The following is an 18,446-nucleotide window of genomic DNA, read 5'->3' on the forward strand; positions in this document are numbered from 1 at the left end:
GGGTCCCCTAGGCAGCCACCACCCAGCAGTCCCTCTTCTCGAAGTGGTCAGGTAGACTAACTTGCCCGCCCCGAGGATGCCTCTCTGGGCCGCAGAGTGGGGTCTGCAAGGTGCTGAGCCACAGGGCCTGCTACCTGGGCAGCAAGGAAAAGGAGCACAAGAAAGGAGTCCAAGTGCCCAAAGAATCTCCAATCCCTTTCTCTCTTTTCTTTTCTTTCCTTTTCTTTTGTTTGTTTGTTTGTTTGTTTGTTTGGTTGGTTGGTTGGTTGGTTGGTTTTGGGACCACACCCGGAGGCATTCAGGGATTACTCCTGGCTCTGTGCTCAGAAATCGCTCCTGGCAGGCTCAGGGTCTAACATGGAATGCAGGGAATCGAACCCAGTTCCGTCCTGGGCCGGCTGAGTGCAAAGCAAACGCCCTACCACCGCTGTGCTATCGCTCCGGCCCCTCCAATCGTTTCTTAGGATTTCCCCCCACCTTCTATCCATAGTCCTCATCTTGCCTACATGGATACTTGTTTCTCTAAAACAAGGTCTCCCAGACCTAGAATCAGCTCTGATTTTTGCTCTCAAAAATATCTTTCCGACCCTCTGGTGCTGACAATGTCTTTGGGGTCAAGCTTCAGCTCCGTTTCTACCTTCCTTTTACCTTATCCCTTATTAGGGATAAGTAATATCTCTATTTTTAAAGTAAAAATACAGACTTGGTTTCCTTGACTTCGGGCTCCGAGTTTGTTCCGCTAAATTCTGCTCAGAGCAGCCAACATTATCTTTCAAGGAGCCCATAGAACTTTGTCTCTCCCTGGCTTAGGTCTTTTTTTTGGAGGGGGAGAGGGGTGGAACCTTGGCTCCCCCCAATGTTATGCTAACCCAAACACTACCTTGCTCCCTGACATGTTGTATAAGAGATGTGAGAGCATGTTGACCTTTAACTCCCTCCCTTCCTAGGAAATTCTTTCTACCCTTTTCTCTAACAACAGCCAAATCCTAATAACCCATGAAGAGTCTTCTTCCTTCAGAAAGTCTTCCCAGATAGATTACTCAGTCACCATCCACTCAGAATTGGGTGCCTCGCATGTGTGCTAACTCAGCACTCCTACAGATTTGTCAATCACCCCTCTATTTTATATGTTCCCTGAGGAAAAACATGTTTCCTAAAAGATCATCTTGTTTATAAATATCTTACCTGTACTTGACTGGCACCTTTGAAAAATATTTTTATATGTTTTTTATATTCTAACTAAAAAAATACCAATAGTTATATGTTTCTTCCCTACTACTTTACAATCCAAAATGGCTACTACACCTCCAACCATTGCATCAACCTCCCACTCGTGCATGACAAGGAACAAGAAAGATCTAAAGGGTATTTGTCCTCTCCTATTATGCACCTGTCCCTGAAATGCCACACAATACTTCCACTTCTACCTCCTGGGTGGACTTATCTTAATGAAAGCAATTGTGGCATGGAGCCAAGGTTGACCTAACTCTGAACCTAGATGGGAAGTCAACCTTGCCAGATGGAACAAAGCAGCTTTTAGAATCTTTTGCTCACTGGGAATAAAAATTAAAACCCAGGGGGTTTCCTTTCAGGGGCTCTGTGTTATTAAATTTATGATCATCCATTGGAGTCATACCCTATCTGCCATATAAAATGACCAGTTAAATGGAGATGTAGGAAGTTACCACTTCTGCAATATGCAAGTTCAGGTCTCAGAACTGGATGTAGGTACAAGATTGTCAATGACATATTGAACCTTAGGCATTTTTTTCCTATACTTTTCTAGGTATTTAGTAGGGTCACAGAGGTCTGCCCACCCATTTTGGTTCCTAGGGGCTCATAGCCAATTAGTTTTTGCTATAGAAAGCTGATGCCAAGACGATTTTGATTCCCAAACTGGCTTTGGAATGAAGCCTGTTTTCTGCAATGACCTCACCTCTCCTGGGAATTGTGCTACCATTGCTTCTAGGACCCTGACAAATGTAAAAGTGTCTGATCAGAGTAGCATAGCTGATGTGCATGAAGTACTGCTTTTGAGAAGTGGTGGCACTTTCTTCTCCAATGAATGTTTTGGTAAGGAGGTGGCTCTGACTCCTCTCCAGCCTCTGAATTGGGGACTTATGGAAAGACCGTACCCCTATTGTAGGCCATCAGCTTTCATTCTAGCAGGCTAGCAAACAGACCACTCTCCTTGCTCCAAGAGCACACTGAGTTCTAGGGAAGGAAACATCCTGTTCCTCCCTCCCTTTGAGTTGATTTCCTCTGGGCCAAAGCAATAGAATAGCAGCTAAGGTGCTTGTCTTGCATGGGGCCCACTGTGTTCTGTGCTCTATCCCCCAGCATCCCATATGGTCCCCCAACCACCTTCATGTGTAATTCATGAGTACAGAGCTATGAATAAGCCCTGAGTATCATAAGATGTGTCATCCCACCAAATAAAAAAGAGTTTATTTCCAGGGGCTGGAGAGATAGCGCAGCAGTAGGGTTTGTTTGCCTTGCATGCGGCCAACCCAGGATGGACCCAGGTTCGATCAGGGCACCCCATATGGTCCCCTGAGCCTGCCAGGAATGATTTCTGAGTGCAGAGCCAGGAGTAACCCCTGATCACCACTGGGCATGACCCAAAGACAACAATAATAACAATAATAAAAAAAGAATTTATTTCCTTGTCTAATTCCAAGAAATGTATCTACATAAAGGGCCAAATTGTACCATTTCTTTGGTGTGTAAGTTCCCCCATCCAGGTTTGACTTTATAACATGAGAGACAGGTTGGGTCTAGCTCTAGTTTGGTATCAAACATTAAGATATAAAGTAAAAAGGGACATAGATTCACCTGCAAAACACCACTTCATCAGACAAAACATTAATGTGCTCAAGACAGTGAAGAATAGCTTCTTTACCCCAGCAGAAAAAGGCAACTTTGCGTATAGCGCTAAGTTTCAAGTGGCCTAGTTAGCCATTTCCTATTCTTACTCATTCAAATGAGCCGTCCCCCAGAGAAGGCTGTAAGTCAAGAACACGAAACAGGAACCCCAATTATTTGAGTTGTGGTTGCAAAAAATAAAAACACATAGACAAAATATTCTTTTAGCAATCACTGAAACTCCTTGGCTTTCAGTCTATGACTTGAACTAGATCATAAATCCCATCTCATTCATTTCCTAAATCCTCCAGCCAATAGTACTAATCATTGTACCCTACAGATTACATATTCTTGGCACCCTTCATGCTGCTTTCAGGCGGTATTAAAGTCAATGGGAACTTCAGCAATCTGGGTGACCTTCCCTACAAGTGATGCATTATGCTATGATGGGTCTTAATACCACTTGAATTTTCATTGTTCTTAAGTCCAAACAGACCAGGTAGCCAAACTCACATTCCTCCAACACAAACATAAGCATACACTCCAAACTCACATCACCCCGCATATAAGCACACTATCCATTTTCTAAAGTTGTGTCAGTGCCAATTTTGGTATCAACTATTATTTTTGCTCAGAGCACTTGGTTGCAAGCAACAGAATAAACCTTGGTTAATTTTTTTTAATGTTTTGTTTCAGTTTTGTTTTGCTTGGGGGGAGGGTTATGCCCAGCACCACTCAGGAGTTATTCCTGGCTCTGTGCTCAGAAATTACTCTCCTGGCAGGCTCAGGGGATGCCAGGGATTAAACCCAGGTCTGCCACATACAAGACAAATGCCTTACCTGCTGTGCTATTGCTCCTGCCCCAATTTTTTAAATGTTAAGTTCATTTTTTTTCTTCTTTTTGGGGTGTCATAATTCCCTACTCATATGCATTCAGTTGTAGTGCCTGTCAGGGTTTGCACACTTTTAGTTGTAGTGCTTGTACACACACTTGCTGGGGATCACATTCATTGAGTTGTGCTAACACACTGCTTATAATGCTCACTCAGGGCTACTCACGCATGTATTCAGTGGGGATTGCACTACTTTGGGAGGGGACCCACATTTTTTTGTGACATTTAGACGTATTTCTGAGGTGCTGGAGAGTTTGTGTTATAGTTGTGCGGAGCTATTAGGACTGTATTTGGTGAAAGTTGCTGGCACTCAAGAGCCCACATTTGTAAAGTGGGAAATTTTAAGCTTTGGTGGATTTGTGTTTTTGTTGTTCGTTGGCTTTAATTCTGGTTTCAAAAAGCAGAACTAGTCTGCTCTTTGTAGGAAGCTTTCTGGTGGGGAGTGAGGGGTTGGGAAGGGAAATAAGTCAGGGAAGGAATCACTACAACAATGATAGAGGGAAGCAGTCACTCTGGACAATGACTAGGTACTGAAAGTATACCCAGTGATACCCTATCAATATCAAAATTGTAAACCATGGTGTCTAAATGGAAAAAATAAGTGTGTGCCATAGAGGCAGGCTATGGGGAGGGAGGGAAACTGAGGACATTAGAGGAGGAATTTGAACAGTGGTAAAAGGATTGGTATTAGCATTGGTTTATATGCCTTAAACTCAATCATGAATAAATTTGTAACTATAATTTACAATAAAATTTTTTAGTTAAAAAATCAATTCTAATTTGTCCTTCTCTTGGCCCTCTTTCTCTGTGCTTTTCAGTATCCAGAAAGTTCCATTTTTATTTTTTATTTTGTTTTGGGAGCCACACCTAGCTGTGTGCTTTCTCCTGGCTCTGTACTCAAGGATCCCCATGACATGCCAAGATCAAACCTAAATTAGCCACATTCGAGCAAAATCCATGTGTATCATCTGTACTATCTAGCCTCCGGATTCCCTTTTTCATACAAGTCCCAGTCATGCTGGATTAGGACCCACCCTCATGAGATCATCTTCTGTTACTATATTTTATTAAATTTAGGTTAATTTTCCCCCGGGGGGGCGCCTTCTCAAATCCTGCACCTTGGCTGGCAACTCTGCTGAGACCTAAGGGTGCCAGTCAGGGGACTCAAGCTGCTCGGGGTGCGAGCCTGAGCTCAGACCTGGCCCGCTGTCTTGGAGGGGATCCACTGGACGTGCCGAGCCAGGGCCCAATTACCCAGTAATCAAATTTTGGCTATTTAAGCAAAAAAATAATGCATTGAAAGGCATCATGATGCAGCTCATGAATTCTTCATAACTTCTGGGAGCATTTGGAAGCCCTGAATGCTGTAGCAGCACGTCTACATAAGGACTGCTGCTAGCACAACTCAAACAGCCATCTATCATGTGACCACACCAGTACTGGATAGGATGGAAGGAAGGGAGGAAGGAAGGAAGGAAGGAAGGAAGGAAGGAAGGAAGGAAGGAAGGAAGGAAGGAAGGAAGGAAGGAAGGAAGGAAGGAAGGAAGGAAGGAAGGAAGGAAGGAAGGAAGGAAGGAAGGAAGGGAGGGAGGGAGGGAGGAAAGGAGGGAGGGAGGGAGGGAGGGGGGAGGGAGAAAGGAGGGAGGGAGGGAGGGGGAGGGAGGGAGGAGGGAGGGAGGGAAAGAAAGATTAAAAAGAGTGTTGGCCAGGACGGACCCCCAAGGTTCGATCCCCAGCGTCCTATATGGACCCCCAAGCCAGGAGTAACCCCTGAGCGTCACTGGGTGTGGCCCAAAAACAAAACAAAAAAAATCGGGGGCCGATGAGATAGCACAGCGGGTAGGACATTTGTCTTGCAAGCAGCCAACCCAGGACCGACTTGTTTTGAATCCCAGCATCCCATATGGTCTCTTGTGCCTGCCAGAAGTGATTTCTGAGCACAGAGCCAGGAGTAACTCCTGTGCTCTGCCAGGTGTGGTCCAAAAACAAACAAAAAAAAAGGAGTGTTGGGTGAGTGAGTTCATCTCCAGAAGGGATTGTGCAAGTCATGTCCAAAGTTAAATTCTTCCCATTCAGAATGTGCATCAGGTCCACCTGGTTGGCAGAACATAGACTATATGTGTGTGCACATTTAGGCAAGAGTGTCTGCAAACTGGCAAATTTGACTCTTCAGCTTTTACTTCCTGAGGTAGGTAGGATATTGCTGATATAGAGAAGTTCCATGACTGGGGGACTACATGGTGACAAATATGTTTCCATATTGGAATAATTTCCCCCAGTTGATTGTATGAATATATTTAAAAGTTTGGAGTGAATATCTGGGCTGGTGAGAATTGTATTGGCCCACATGCAGACTTTGCATGCAGTACACCTGGATTCAGCCCCTGGTAACCACATGGTCTCTTTAGCACTGCTGTGAGTGATCCCTAAATACTGAACTATAAGTAGCCTTTGGACATACAAGGTGCGGATCCCAATTTTTTTTTAATGCTCTTGAAAAATATATATATCTGCATTAAATTATTTTTTAAATCAACTATTAGCTGTTCTAAGATTTTTATTCAATATTTTTGGAGTAAAGAAAGAGACAGACTGATACTTTCCAGGTTGCAAGTCTAGGCTGATACCTCTGTGACATTATCAGAAAGGAGTGGGGAACAGATTCCCCCCCCCCCCCGTTCTACACAAACTACAGTAGCCCAAAGCCACACCATACATCCTCCAACAAATTCACAACTTAACCTTAATAAAACTGACAAGCCATGAGATTTGTTTCAGATCTATAGATTCCAGACACCTCAATGATTTGCAGCAATATCATCCCAGCAGTATCACAGGAAATCTGATGGGAAAGTTATATAGAAATCTACCCGCCTCCGTGAGTCTAAACAGGAACACAGAAGACTCGACTAGCACCAACTCCAACCCTATAAATTCTTAGACACTTACTTTACTAACATCATGGAGAGACATAATAATCATCTCAAGTTGATTCTTGTTGATCTCAATTTTGATAATCCCATTTGCCTTTGTGTTGTAAAAAAAAAAAAAAACAATATGAAGTAAAATAGTTGCTTGCATGGGGTTATGGTATTGGGTGGGAAATTGAGAACACTGGTGAAGGGAAGGCCACACAGGTGGTGAGCTTGGTATTTGAGCACTGAATGTCTGAAACAACTGTATTATGAACAACTTGGAAAAGCATAGTGTTTTAATAAAACAAAAGAAGGAAGGGGGCCAAAGAAGAAATGTTTCTTCTGTTCCTTGGATAGTTGCTGGGCTCTAAGGCATCTCTCCCGGTTCTAAACTTCTGATCCTGAATGAGCAGCCAGATGTTCAAGGCTGCCCCAGGTCTACTGACCACAGCCACAATCCCACCCAGCCCACAAGCCCAGGAAAACTTGTCTTGTCTTTCAGAGAAGTAGGATTTCCCAAGTGGTAAAGAGCTCATTTCAATGTTATTTTCCTGGAAAATAATATTTTAGAAATACTAGGGGATGGAGAGATAGTACAGCAGCAGGTAGGGTGCTTGCCTTGTACTCAACTGACCCAGATTTGATCCAGCATTCTCTACATTTCCCTGAGCACCACCAGTAGTTCCTGAGAAAGAGTCAAAAATAACCCCCTGAGTATCACTGGGTGTGGTCCAGAAACAAACAATAAAGAAATATTATTTTGTACTGCTGATTCCAGTGATTCCAGAAATGTAGGACACTTCAGGGCCGGAGAGATAGCATGAGGTAGGGTGTTTGCCTTGCATGCAGAAGGACGGTGGTTCGAATCCCAGCATCCCATATGGTCCCCTGAGTCTATCAGGAGCGATTTCTTAGTGTAGAGCCAGGAGTAACTCCTGAGAGCTGCCAGGTGTGACCCAAAAGACAAACAACAAAAAAGAAATGTGTGACATTTAGAAACAATAAATCCCACTAAGACAGTGCTTTTCAAATAGTGGGGCGCGGGGCGAGCAACTCCGTAAAGGGGGGCGCGTTTGACCTCAGCAAACACTGTCATAACAAGCTAAGCCCCGTGTTTATGTATGTCTCTGTATGTCTCTGGAGCTAAGAGTTGCTGTGTCCTGCTTCAAACCCCGCTTCGAAAAGCTATGCATTGCAAAATGTGCTCATTGTAGCCATTAATCCAGACATCACCTCTGATTAAAAAATCAGCTCCAATTATTTTATATATTTTTGTTTTGCAAGTTAAAGTTTTTTTAAAATAAAGATACTATTTACAGTCACGCGGGGGGGGGGGCACGAAAAAATGTTTTCTTTTTCCTAAGGGGGCATGACAGAAAATAATTGAGAAGCACTGCAATAAGATGACAGATGGTTCTTAGAAGGGACTCCCTAACTAGGAAAATCAATCAGCGATAAGGTATGCCTCTTAGACGATGAAAATCAATTCTACATATATAAAGATGTCAGTAGAGGAAGCTATTTGGGCAGCTTTAGAAGCCACAGAATTACCGTTATTTTACATTTTAAAGATTCACCTCTGGAACTCAGGGGTTGGCTCAGCAGCCAATAACACTTGCCTTGCAAGTGTGAGACCTTGAGTTCAATTCTGGGCGCTACCCACATACACGAAGTGTTTCATAATCAGGCAGGTCCCAACAAGTTCTTCAACTAAAGTGTTTGATCCCCAGAATGCACCATAACTAAAATATCTGCAAGCACCAGTGGCCAAAAGTATAATCTTGGTGAGCAGTACATAATCATTGCAACTAAAGTGTGTGACTCCTAGGTGAGGACTGATCTCTGTCACACATCTAGGTGCATATAAGTATGGTAGCTCAAGTGTCTGGCTCCCAGCACGTACCACAACTAGAAGATTTGTGAGCACATATGGCTAAGAGTGCAATCCCTGGAGGCTTCACGCAAGCACTGTAACTAAAGTGTTCCCCCTGGGGAGGACTGTGACCAAATGTGTGACCACTGCAAGCAGATGTGCCACACCTAGCCAGCACTCCAATCAAGCCTGTACAGTGATTACAACAACAAAGGAATGGGCAGGGATGCCAGCCACTAAAATCTAGTAGCACCTAGCTTTCAATCTCCAGATTTTATTTCTTTAAGAATTGCTTCAGATTGTGTGTGACAACCCCAAACTGTTTCAAGATACATAAAATGGACACGTATTTCTTTAGAATATTTTGTGTTTTTTCTCTGACAGCTATAATTCTTACTAAATGTTGTCTTATACAGTGATGATTCTAACCACTTTTTATCTTCTCTTTTTGAGCTGTTTAACAAGGAATTTTGGTGGAAGAGTCCCCCAGTTTAATGCTTATGATTGAATCATGTCAAGGGAATCATTGTAATTGTTCTTATGGCCCCCATATGTGCCAATAACACCATGTGGCATTGCTTCTTATTTGCATAGGCACATTAAAATGGGAAAATAGTATAAATACAAATAAAATCCTATCTAATAGAGATTGGAACACACAAACCTTGTAGTGCAAAGGGACCTTACACCCTGAACATTGACATAACGACCTGGCACAGACCTCAGAAGAAAGGGCATATTCCATTCTCCCCTGAACCAGGAAAGCCATCCACGAAACATCCAGGCTGGTCTATAACATCACCTGGAAGCAATCCTCTACCACGGAAGACCTACACTGCTCAGACTTCGACCTGCTCAAAAGAGACTTCCCTTAACACTGAGAAGACTTAACAACAACAACGACCTGCTTACAGGACAGGGCTCCCTTCATTGCCCTTTGATTGTGAGGTGAAAGGAGAGGATGCTCCACGTCCTGACTTCAATGTAAGATATGCAGATTCCAGGATCTTTAATACAGAAACATGATACCAACAACAGAGACTGTGTGAAAAATAAAAGTGTGTTGGCACTACAGACAATGTATTGGATTGGACGATCTAGCTTGCTTGGAGCCTAGACTTGGTCTTGTGCCAGGAAACTTCAGGGGTCTGGTCTCTTTGTACTTAGGCCAAGGTTATTTCTTTCCATGTCCCTCATATTTTGGTGGGCCTATGCAAACAACAATTGCCACTCTAACACCATTCTTACTGTGCTCCTTTGACTCTAATCCTTAAAAAGAACTCACTTAAAATTTGAGGTTAACTTAAGCTAATATGCATGTATATGGAAATGTAAGAAAATACTATGCCTGTAATGTTTAAGGAGTTACATAAGTTTTATGGCTTTAGATTGCCTTGTGTACTGTTAAGAAATATTATAATGTGTTACAATCTGGGGACTTGAGGGACAAAGTAATTGTACATGGATTCTGTCTTATTTATCTTAATGTTCTTTGGCTGAAATTTCAAAGTTAATATATCAGCAAGGGGACTTCTGAGAATTATGTTATGGGTGATTGTCCTTCCACTGTAACTTTACCTTGTCCTTTTACTTTGCACCCTTGTTCTCATAATTAAAAATAAAAATTAAAAAAAAAAAAGAAAGAAAGTTAAGATAAAGTGAAAAAAAAAAAGAATTGCTTCAGACTAGCCATGCTTTTTTTATATATATTTTTTTATTTAAACACCTTGATTACATACATGATTGTGTTTGGGTTTCAGTCATGTAAAGAACACCTCCCATCACCAGTGCAACATTCCCATCACCAATGTTCCAAATCTCCCTCCTCCCCACCCAACCCCCGCCTGTACTCTAGACAGGCTTTCTATAACCCTCATACGTTCTCATTATTAGAATAGTTCAAAACATAGTTATTTCTCTAACTAAACTCATCCCTGTTTGTGGTGAGCTTCATGAGGTGAGCTGTAACTTCCAGCTCTTTTCTCTTTTGTGTCCGAAAGTTATTATTGCAAGAATGTCTTTCATTTTTTTTTAAACCCATAGATGAGTGAGACCATTCTGCATTTTTCTCTCTCTCTGACTTATTTCACTCAGCATAATAGATTCCATGTACATCCATGTATAGGAAAATTTCATGACTTGATAACTCCTGACAGCTGCATAATATTCCATTGTGTATATGTACCACAGTTTCTTTAGCCATTCATCTGTTGAAGGGCATCTTGGTTGTTTTCAGAGTCTTGCTATGGTAAATAGTTCTGCAATGAATATAGGTGTAAGGAAGGGATTTTTGTACTGTATTTTTGTGTTCCTAGGGCATATTCCTAGGAGTGGTATAGCTGGATCATATATATTAAGCTGAGAAGCTTCTGCACCGTAAAGGAAATAGCACCCAGGATACAAGAGCCACCCACTGAGTGGGAGAAACTATTCACCCAATACCCATCAGATAAGGGGCTAATCTCCAAAATATACAAGGCACTGACAGAACTTTACAAGAAAAAAACATCTAATCCCATCAAAAAATGGGGAGAAGAAATGGACAGACACTTTGACAAAGAAGAAATACAAATGGCCAAAAGACACATGAAAAAATGCTCCACATCACTATTCATCAGGGAGATGCAAATCAAAACAACTATGAGGTACCACCTCACACATCACAAAGAATGAGAACAAACAGTGTTGGCGGGGATGTGGAGAGAAAGGAACTCTTATCCACTGCTGGTGGGAATGCCGTCTAGTTCAACCTTTATGGAAAGCGATATGGAGATTCTTCCAAAAACTGGAAATCGAGCAATGCTTTTTTGCCCCATTGGAAAACTTAAAGGGATTGAAAACCATAGTTCCTTGCTGTGATCAGCACATTTTGATTTAACATTTGCTCCATTATTGACTGAACAATTGATTCACTAATTGTAACTTTTGTTCTTATGATAAAATCAATGTTTCTTGTGGGTTTTTGGTCTCAATTGAAATCTTGAATTTTTCCTGTTAAGGGTTTCAACATTTTTAGGATTGCTAAAACCAAGAATCCAAGAGGGAGTAAGTGACATAGAATAGGGAATAAGAAATTTTTGCAGGCTCAGGTGATTTTTAAGTAAAAATTCTTATTTCAGCAAATATTAGGCATATAAATAGGCATTTTTATAAATAGGCAAATTTAGGAACAGATGGGCATATACATAATTATTTATATGAGATATGAATTATTTATATGGCTATTTATCCCTCGTGTTTTCAATTTTTAAATTTACCAAGAAGCTCATGCTTTCACTTTGTTTTTGTTTTGGGGTCACGCCAAAGGCTCAGGCCTTACTCTTGGCTTGGTGCTCAGAAATCACCTCTAGCAGTGGTGGGGGACCATATGTGGTACCAGATCTACTGCATACAAGGCAAGTTCTTTACCCTCTTGTACTTCCTATTAAGCCCCTAAAAATCAGATTTTTTAAATAACTATTTGGGGAATCATAAAACAGTCATTTCTAGAGTTTTTCTGATGATGATTCTCAGTGGCTTTGCTATGGGTATAACTCAATTATAATCATAATTCTGTTTTGTTTTGTTTTAAATTTTTTTAATTTTTTATTTTTTGGTTTTTGGGTCACACCCAGCAGTGCTCAGGGGTTACTCCTTGATCTTTGCCCATAAATCACTCCTGGCAGGCTTGGGGGACCATATGGGATGCCGGGATTCGAACCATTGTCCTTCCACATGCAAGGCAAACGCCTTACCTCCATGCTATCTCTCCAGCCCCCATAATTCTGTTTGGAATATTTTTAATCCCATCCCTCCCTAATAATTAAATCAGGTGATCTTAGTGGGGTGACATAACAAATTCTGGACCTTTGTCAATCCTGCAAGGGCATCTAAGTAAACAGACAGATGGTACAGTCCCACCTGAGCTGAACTGTTCTTTTCATGATCTGTAAGATCACTAAAACTCTGCTACTAATAAATAAAAAGAGCAGTATTCATTCCCATCAGTCAAGGACATGAAATATTATGTTTGCCTAGAAGCAAAATGAAAATTTCAGCGATGAACCCTCAAGAGGCACATTAGTATCACAACTCTGCTAGAGGCAAGTGATTCTTATGTGGTTTGCTCAAGTTTCTGAGAGGAAAATTTTGTCGTGTTCTGGAAAAGTCTTTTGAGCTGCCTGCTCTTGCTCTATGTTTTCCTTTGTATTAGGTTCCCACTTTCCTCTCCAGAAACAGTACTTCAAAGAGTAGGTGAAGAGGAAGAAGCCAGCTCCATCTTGGAACCTGCTGTAACTCCAAGCTGAGAAAGACAACACCTTGTGCTCAGGAGTAAAAGTTGGTACATAGTCTGCAAAACCAACTGTCCTCCCCCCACCAGTCTCCCTGGCACACACATTTAGGCATCAAAGTGGTTGGAAGATCTGGATCCAACAAATAACAGAGAAAGTCTTGCTGAGAGCAGGGCAAGAGCATAAAGGGGAGAGACTATACTGAAAGTTGTCCAGAGAAATGGCAGATGCAGAGATCAAACCAGGTTTGTAGTTTGTGCATTCTGAGCTTATTTAATGCTGAAAATACTTCTTATGAAAAGGGTAAAAGTGTCAAAAATTAAAATTAGGTACTAAATTATCTAGGACAATGACAAATGTTTAATATAAGCTGTCTAAATACCAGCCATGAAATTCAGACGAGTAATACAATTCCTCCCTTTATTTTAATTTTTTAAATATATTTTTGGTTGTTTTGGTTGTCAGTTTGGTTGTTATTTGGAGATCAAACCTGCTTAGGGTTTACTCTTTTTTCTGAGCTCAGCGATCACTCCTGGCAGGGTAGGCATGGGGACTAGATGCAATGGTGGGGACTGAACTATGCATGTAAGACAGGTGACTTTTCTGCTGTTTTTCTGAACGCTTTTCTACTTATTGCCTCAGAAAGTAATAGGAAAAGAAAGAATATTCAGATGCTCTTTTCTGGTCCTCAAACTATGGCCCATGGGCCACATATTGTATTTGTATCTGTTTTATTTCTTCATTGCAAAATAAGATATATGCAGTGTGCATAAGAATTCGTTCATAAGTTTTGTTTTTACTATAGTCAGACCCTCCAATGGTCTGAAGGACAGTGAATTGGCCCCCTGTTTAAAAAGTTTGAGGACCCCTGCTAGAACTTTGGACTGTATATTTTTTTCTCTAAAAGTGTGATCAAAGACTTCCCAGCTTTGCCCTCCCAGTATTGTGTGGTTTCCTAGGCACTGCTCTTCATGGCCCCCAAACAAACAAAAAAGCTCTTTATTAAAGATGGACAGAGAGTTTCAGCCTGGAGCCATTACCTTCACTGTTGCAGCCTCGTTGTCAGTTTGGAACTCAATGCCTGTATATTCACTGACTCACTGTTAAGTCCGGGCATCTCAGACTTGCCTGCACAGTGATCAGCCTTTACAGTCTTTAAACCATGTACACATAGTTTTTATGTAAATCAGTTTGCCCAGTTTTTGTGACATCTATGCTGTGGGGTAACAAGAGCTTTACATTGTCCTCCTATCTAAGACTCAGTCACCAAAAAAAGGAAAGCCAAGAAAAAGCACAAGCTATCCTTTGGGGTCTCTGATTCAGTCACACCCACATTTGCATTTTCCCTTGTAAGCTGTGCATAGTGACCCCTTTGTGCTCCAAAAGAGAAAAAAGTGCCAGAGAGCAGCGTCTGCATCCTCCCAGATGAGGACCAGAGCGAGGGGGACATAAAGGGGACAAAGAAGGCCAACCAAGAGACCCTGAAAGAAGAGGCAATCTGGCAAGGAAAGATTTGACCATCGCAGGGAGAGTTGAATTTGTCCACATGTCCTGGAAACAAACAGACTCCTTCAGAGAATGAATTTAAACTTGGTTCTGGATTGTCTAGAAGCAGATCTTATACTAAGTACTTACTAATAGTGGTCTCAAATGTTAGATTTGTACCAGGGTTATCATTTCAATAGGAATCTGGTTTGATGCCTTCTAATGAATGAAATATAAAGAAATGGAAAATCTTAGGGCTACATAATGAGGTACCCAGAAAGGGTGAATCAAACAACAGAGATATTTTTTCTTATATACTGGAGGCTGGAAGTTTATAATCAGAAAGCCAGGGCTGTGTTCCGAGATGGAAAGTTGGGTAGAGTAGGGAGGGGGGCTCTTTATGGTGACTAGGTACTTGGATGCTATGAGACCTCTCTGGGGGTCTTTTCTTAAAAGTTACTAAGTTAAGGGCTGGAGAGATAGCATGGAGGTAAAGCGTTTGCCTTTCATGCAAGAGGTCATCGGTTCGAATCCCAGCGTCCCATATGGTCCCCTGTGCCTGCCAGGAGCAATTTCTGAGCATGGAGCCAGGAGTAACCCCTGAGCACTGCCGGGTGTGACCCAAAAACCACAAAAAAAAAAAAAAAAAAAAAAAAAAAAAGTTACTAAGTTAAATAAAAAAGATAATAAACTAATAATAATAATAATAGATATAGGAGCAAAGGCACTTGCCTTACTCATGACTGACCCTGGTTTCAATTCAAGCCCAGAGTGATAGCTGGAGCACAGAGCTAAAAGTAAACTCTGAGCACTACTGGGTGTGGCCCAGCCCACCAGACACACACTTCCAATGTCACTAAACTCATTATGAGCAAATATCCCACTGCTCTTCTCCTTCTCCTTCTTCTTCCTCTTCTTCCTTCCTCTTCTCCATCCTCCTTCCTCCTCCTATTCCCTTCCTCTTTTTCTTTTTCTTCTTCCTTCTCCTTCTTTTCTTTTTTCTTTTTTTGGTTTTTGGGCCACATCCAGTGACACTCAGGGGTTACTCCTCGCTATGCATTCAGAAATCGCTCCTGGCTTGGGGACCAGGTCCGTCCTGGTTAGCCGCGTGCACAGCAACCACTGTACTATTGTTCCGGCTCCCTTCTTTTTTTTTTTTTTTTTTTACTTATTTTTTCCTTCCCATCCTTCCCCTTTTTTCTCCTTCTTCTCTTTCTCTTCCTCCCACCAAGAGAGACTGCATCTTTCCACCCATTCTTAAGGACCCTCCCAGAATTACTCTCATATAAGCTCATTCTATAGACAAATTTTCCAGTTCCTTTGCTGTTTCTTGATATCCCATATGTGCTGTCTGTGTGTGTGTGTCTGTGTGTGTGTGTGTGTGTGTGTGTGTGCGTGTGGGTGTGGGTGGGTGGGTGGATGGGTGGGTGCTAAACTCCAGAAATTCCACCCCAGAAAAAGTACTTATTATTAAAATTTAGAAAAAGACACTTCTGTTAGTCTATTAATTCCTATAATAGCCGCCCTCTTTTATACAACTCTGGAGAGAAGACTCAAAGAGGTCAGGACCTTCCCTACAGCTCAGCTCCCCAAGAAACCCAAGTCAACTCTGACTCACGCCCTGGGTGGCCCAGGACAGTCATCACTCATATCTGCCAAGCTGTGAGGAGCCTCGGGCAGCTGGGCAGAGAAGGTCACTTTCTGAAAGTAGCTTCCCTGTCTGGCTGTTCTTTACTTAATGTACAGCCAGGAGCTGAACTTCAGGCAGCCCAGCCTGGGGTGGCAGGCCTGGGCCAGCAGAAAGCTGCTTCTGCTCTGCTCAGTAAAAGCTGCTGGGGGACTGCGAATGCCAGTGCAGACAGGCTGAAAGCCAGCAGGCTTCCTGGCCGAGTACAGAGAGTCCATGCAACCCCAGGCAGTTCCTAAGAATGCAGGGGTGAGCAAGACAGGCCTGGCCTCGAGGAACTTGAGATACACAATTTCACATGCAACACATAAACCTACATGCATGTACACAATGTGCATTCACACAGCCACACACAGAAAACACATTACTATCTACATGCATATATGTACCCCCCCACATGCACCTATATAGGTGTACCCACACCTACATTAGTACACATGTATGCATACAGACTCATTTTACATGCATGCACACACATGACATGGGAGGCCCGAGGAGACTCGGGTTCCTAGTGGAAACTCAATGTCAGAGGATTCCTGTGTGCCAGCAGAGTGAGGGTGACTGCTCTGATTCAACGTCCATCTGAGTGGCAAAACACTGGTCCTGGAACATTCCACAGCTATTGTAGCCAATGGAAAAGGAGGTTGGAGCTGGGCCACAGTCACTTGGAGTAGAGCAGGAACAATCCAGGCAGACTCGAGTTGTGTGTAAAAAAAAAATGTGTATCTAAGTTTAGGAGCCACTGAGTGAGGTACTTTAATCTCAAGACCTTGTATCAGTCGAACTCTCAGAAAGCACCTTTCGTGCTTTTTCTAAAGCTGAAAATGAGTTAGACAAGGAATGAAAGTTCATGGAGCACAGAGACAAGACTGGCTTGAGAGGTGTCAGGATAAAGGTGGGAGCCAGCTAAGCGCCAGGCTTTTCACTCCTCCCTTCTCTGCTTGAGATTCATGACTCCCAGCAACCAGCTATGGCTGCTGGATCTCTGAAAGAGTTCCGTTACCATGCCAAGCACAGAAGAAGACCTTGGGGTGGTTGATGTATACCTGCTCCTGCCCCCCAGTGCCCCACTTTCTTGGAAGTCTTTCTCAGGTGGCTGGTACATCTCTGTGTCCATAGGATCTAATGCTAAAAACAAGAAACAAAGAAAATCTCTGAGAAGTGAGAGATAAGCAGGGAATATCAGTTTGGTAGGACTGCTGAAATTAAGTTCCATGGGAGGAGGGCAAGTGAACACTTATTAACTTACAAATTCTCTCTGTCTCTGTCTCTCTGTCTCTGTCTCTCTCTCTCTCTTTCACACACACACACACACACACACACACACACACACACCCCGCCACCATCACCACCACCAACACACTACACCACACACCTGGAAGTTATCAGGGCTTACTTTTGATCAGGACTTACTCTTGTCAAAGTGCTCAGGGATCACTTCTGGACATTCCTAGTAGGACCACATGGAGTGCCAAGATGAAAGCTAGGTCAGCCAGGTACAAGACAAGCACCCACACACTGTACTGTCACCCATTGTCTTATTCATAGTTTGGGAACCTAAAGTTCAAGATCAAAGTATTGGCACAGTTGTAAGTTTCTCCTGGACTTTTCTGTGTGTTTCATATGATTTTCCATTTGCATGTGTCTGAATACTAATTGTCCCGTTCATTTTAACTGAATGGGGATGATCCCTATCAATGCTTAGGGGCCTGGGTCTATTCAAGGTGATACTGAGCCAGCAGACCTGGGTAGTTGAATAATTATGCCCAGCTGCTAGAGGTCACCAGAGTCACACCTGGCAAAGCTATAGTGAGTCATTCTTTAAGGCCTATCTTCTCACCTCCTAATCTGCTTTCTTCTAAGGACATGGGTCAGACTGTCGCTCTACCCTAATCACCTCTTGAAGACCCTCTCTCTAAATACAGTCATATTCTGATGGTCCAGTCTTCCACATATTAATCTCAGGGAGACTAATCCAACCCATGACACAAGAATTAATAGGAAGGAAGTAAATAATATCTACTACTACAAAATATACTTTTTGGCAAAAAGATTTATTTCATGGGAGGAGCTCAGTGGAGATTACTTCTTAAAAGCATACTTAGGACTGGGGCTGTGGTTCAGCAGTAGAGCTTTGGCCTATCATGTGAGAGGCCTTGGGCTCCATTCCCAGCATAACAAACTAACAGACAAAAGTGTTCCCAGGTAATCTTCCCCCTCATTTACCCTCCCTCTTTCTTTCCTCAATCTTTGCCTTAATTGAGTCTTAAAATGCCTCTACAACCATATGTGCAAGTTACTCAATCCTTCTGGTCTTTCCCTCATATATAATAGGTAAATGTGTTACTCTTAACTTTGTTTTCACCCTTTCTCTTATCTGTATGCCTGGTGTATGATTGCTTATTGGTCTGACTAGCCTCGGATGAGCCCAGCGGGGATGGGATGATATCCTTTGAG

At 42.4% G+C, this 18,446-nt stretch overlaps 1 protein-coding gene across 1 annotated transcript in view; it reads right to left on the reverse strand.

The window, feature by feature from the left end:
- LGALS8 (galectin 8) overlaps positions 1–18,446 on the reverse strand; it is an 811,943-nt gene that overhangs the window by 350,438 nt on the left and 443,059 nt on the right. The gene's annotated exons all lie outside the window — the stretch shown is intronic.

Source organism: Suncus etruscus, chromosome 15, assembly GCF_024139225.1.
Source record: "Suncus etruscus isolate mSunEtr1 chromosome 15, mSunEtr1.pri.cur, whole genome shotgun sequence".
In the NCBI taxonomy this organism is placed as follows: domain Eukaryota; kingdom Metazoa; phylum Chordata; class Mammalia; order Eulipotyphla; family Soricidae; genus Suncus; species Suncus etruscus.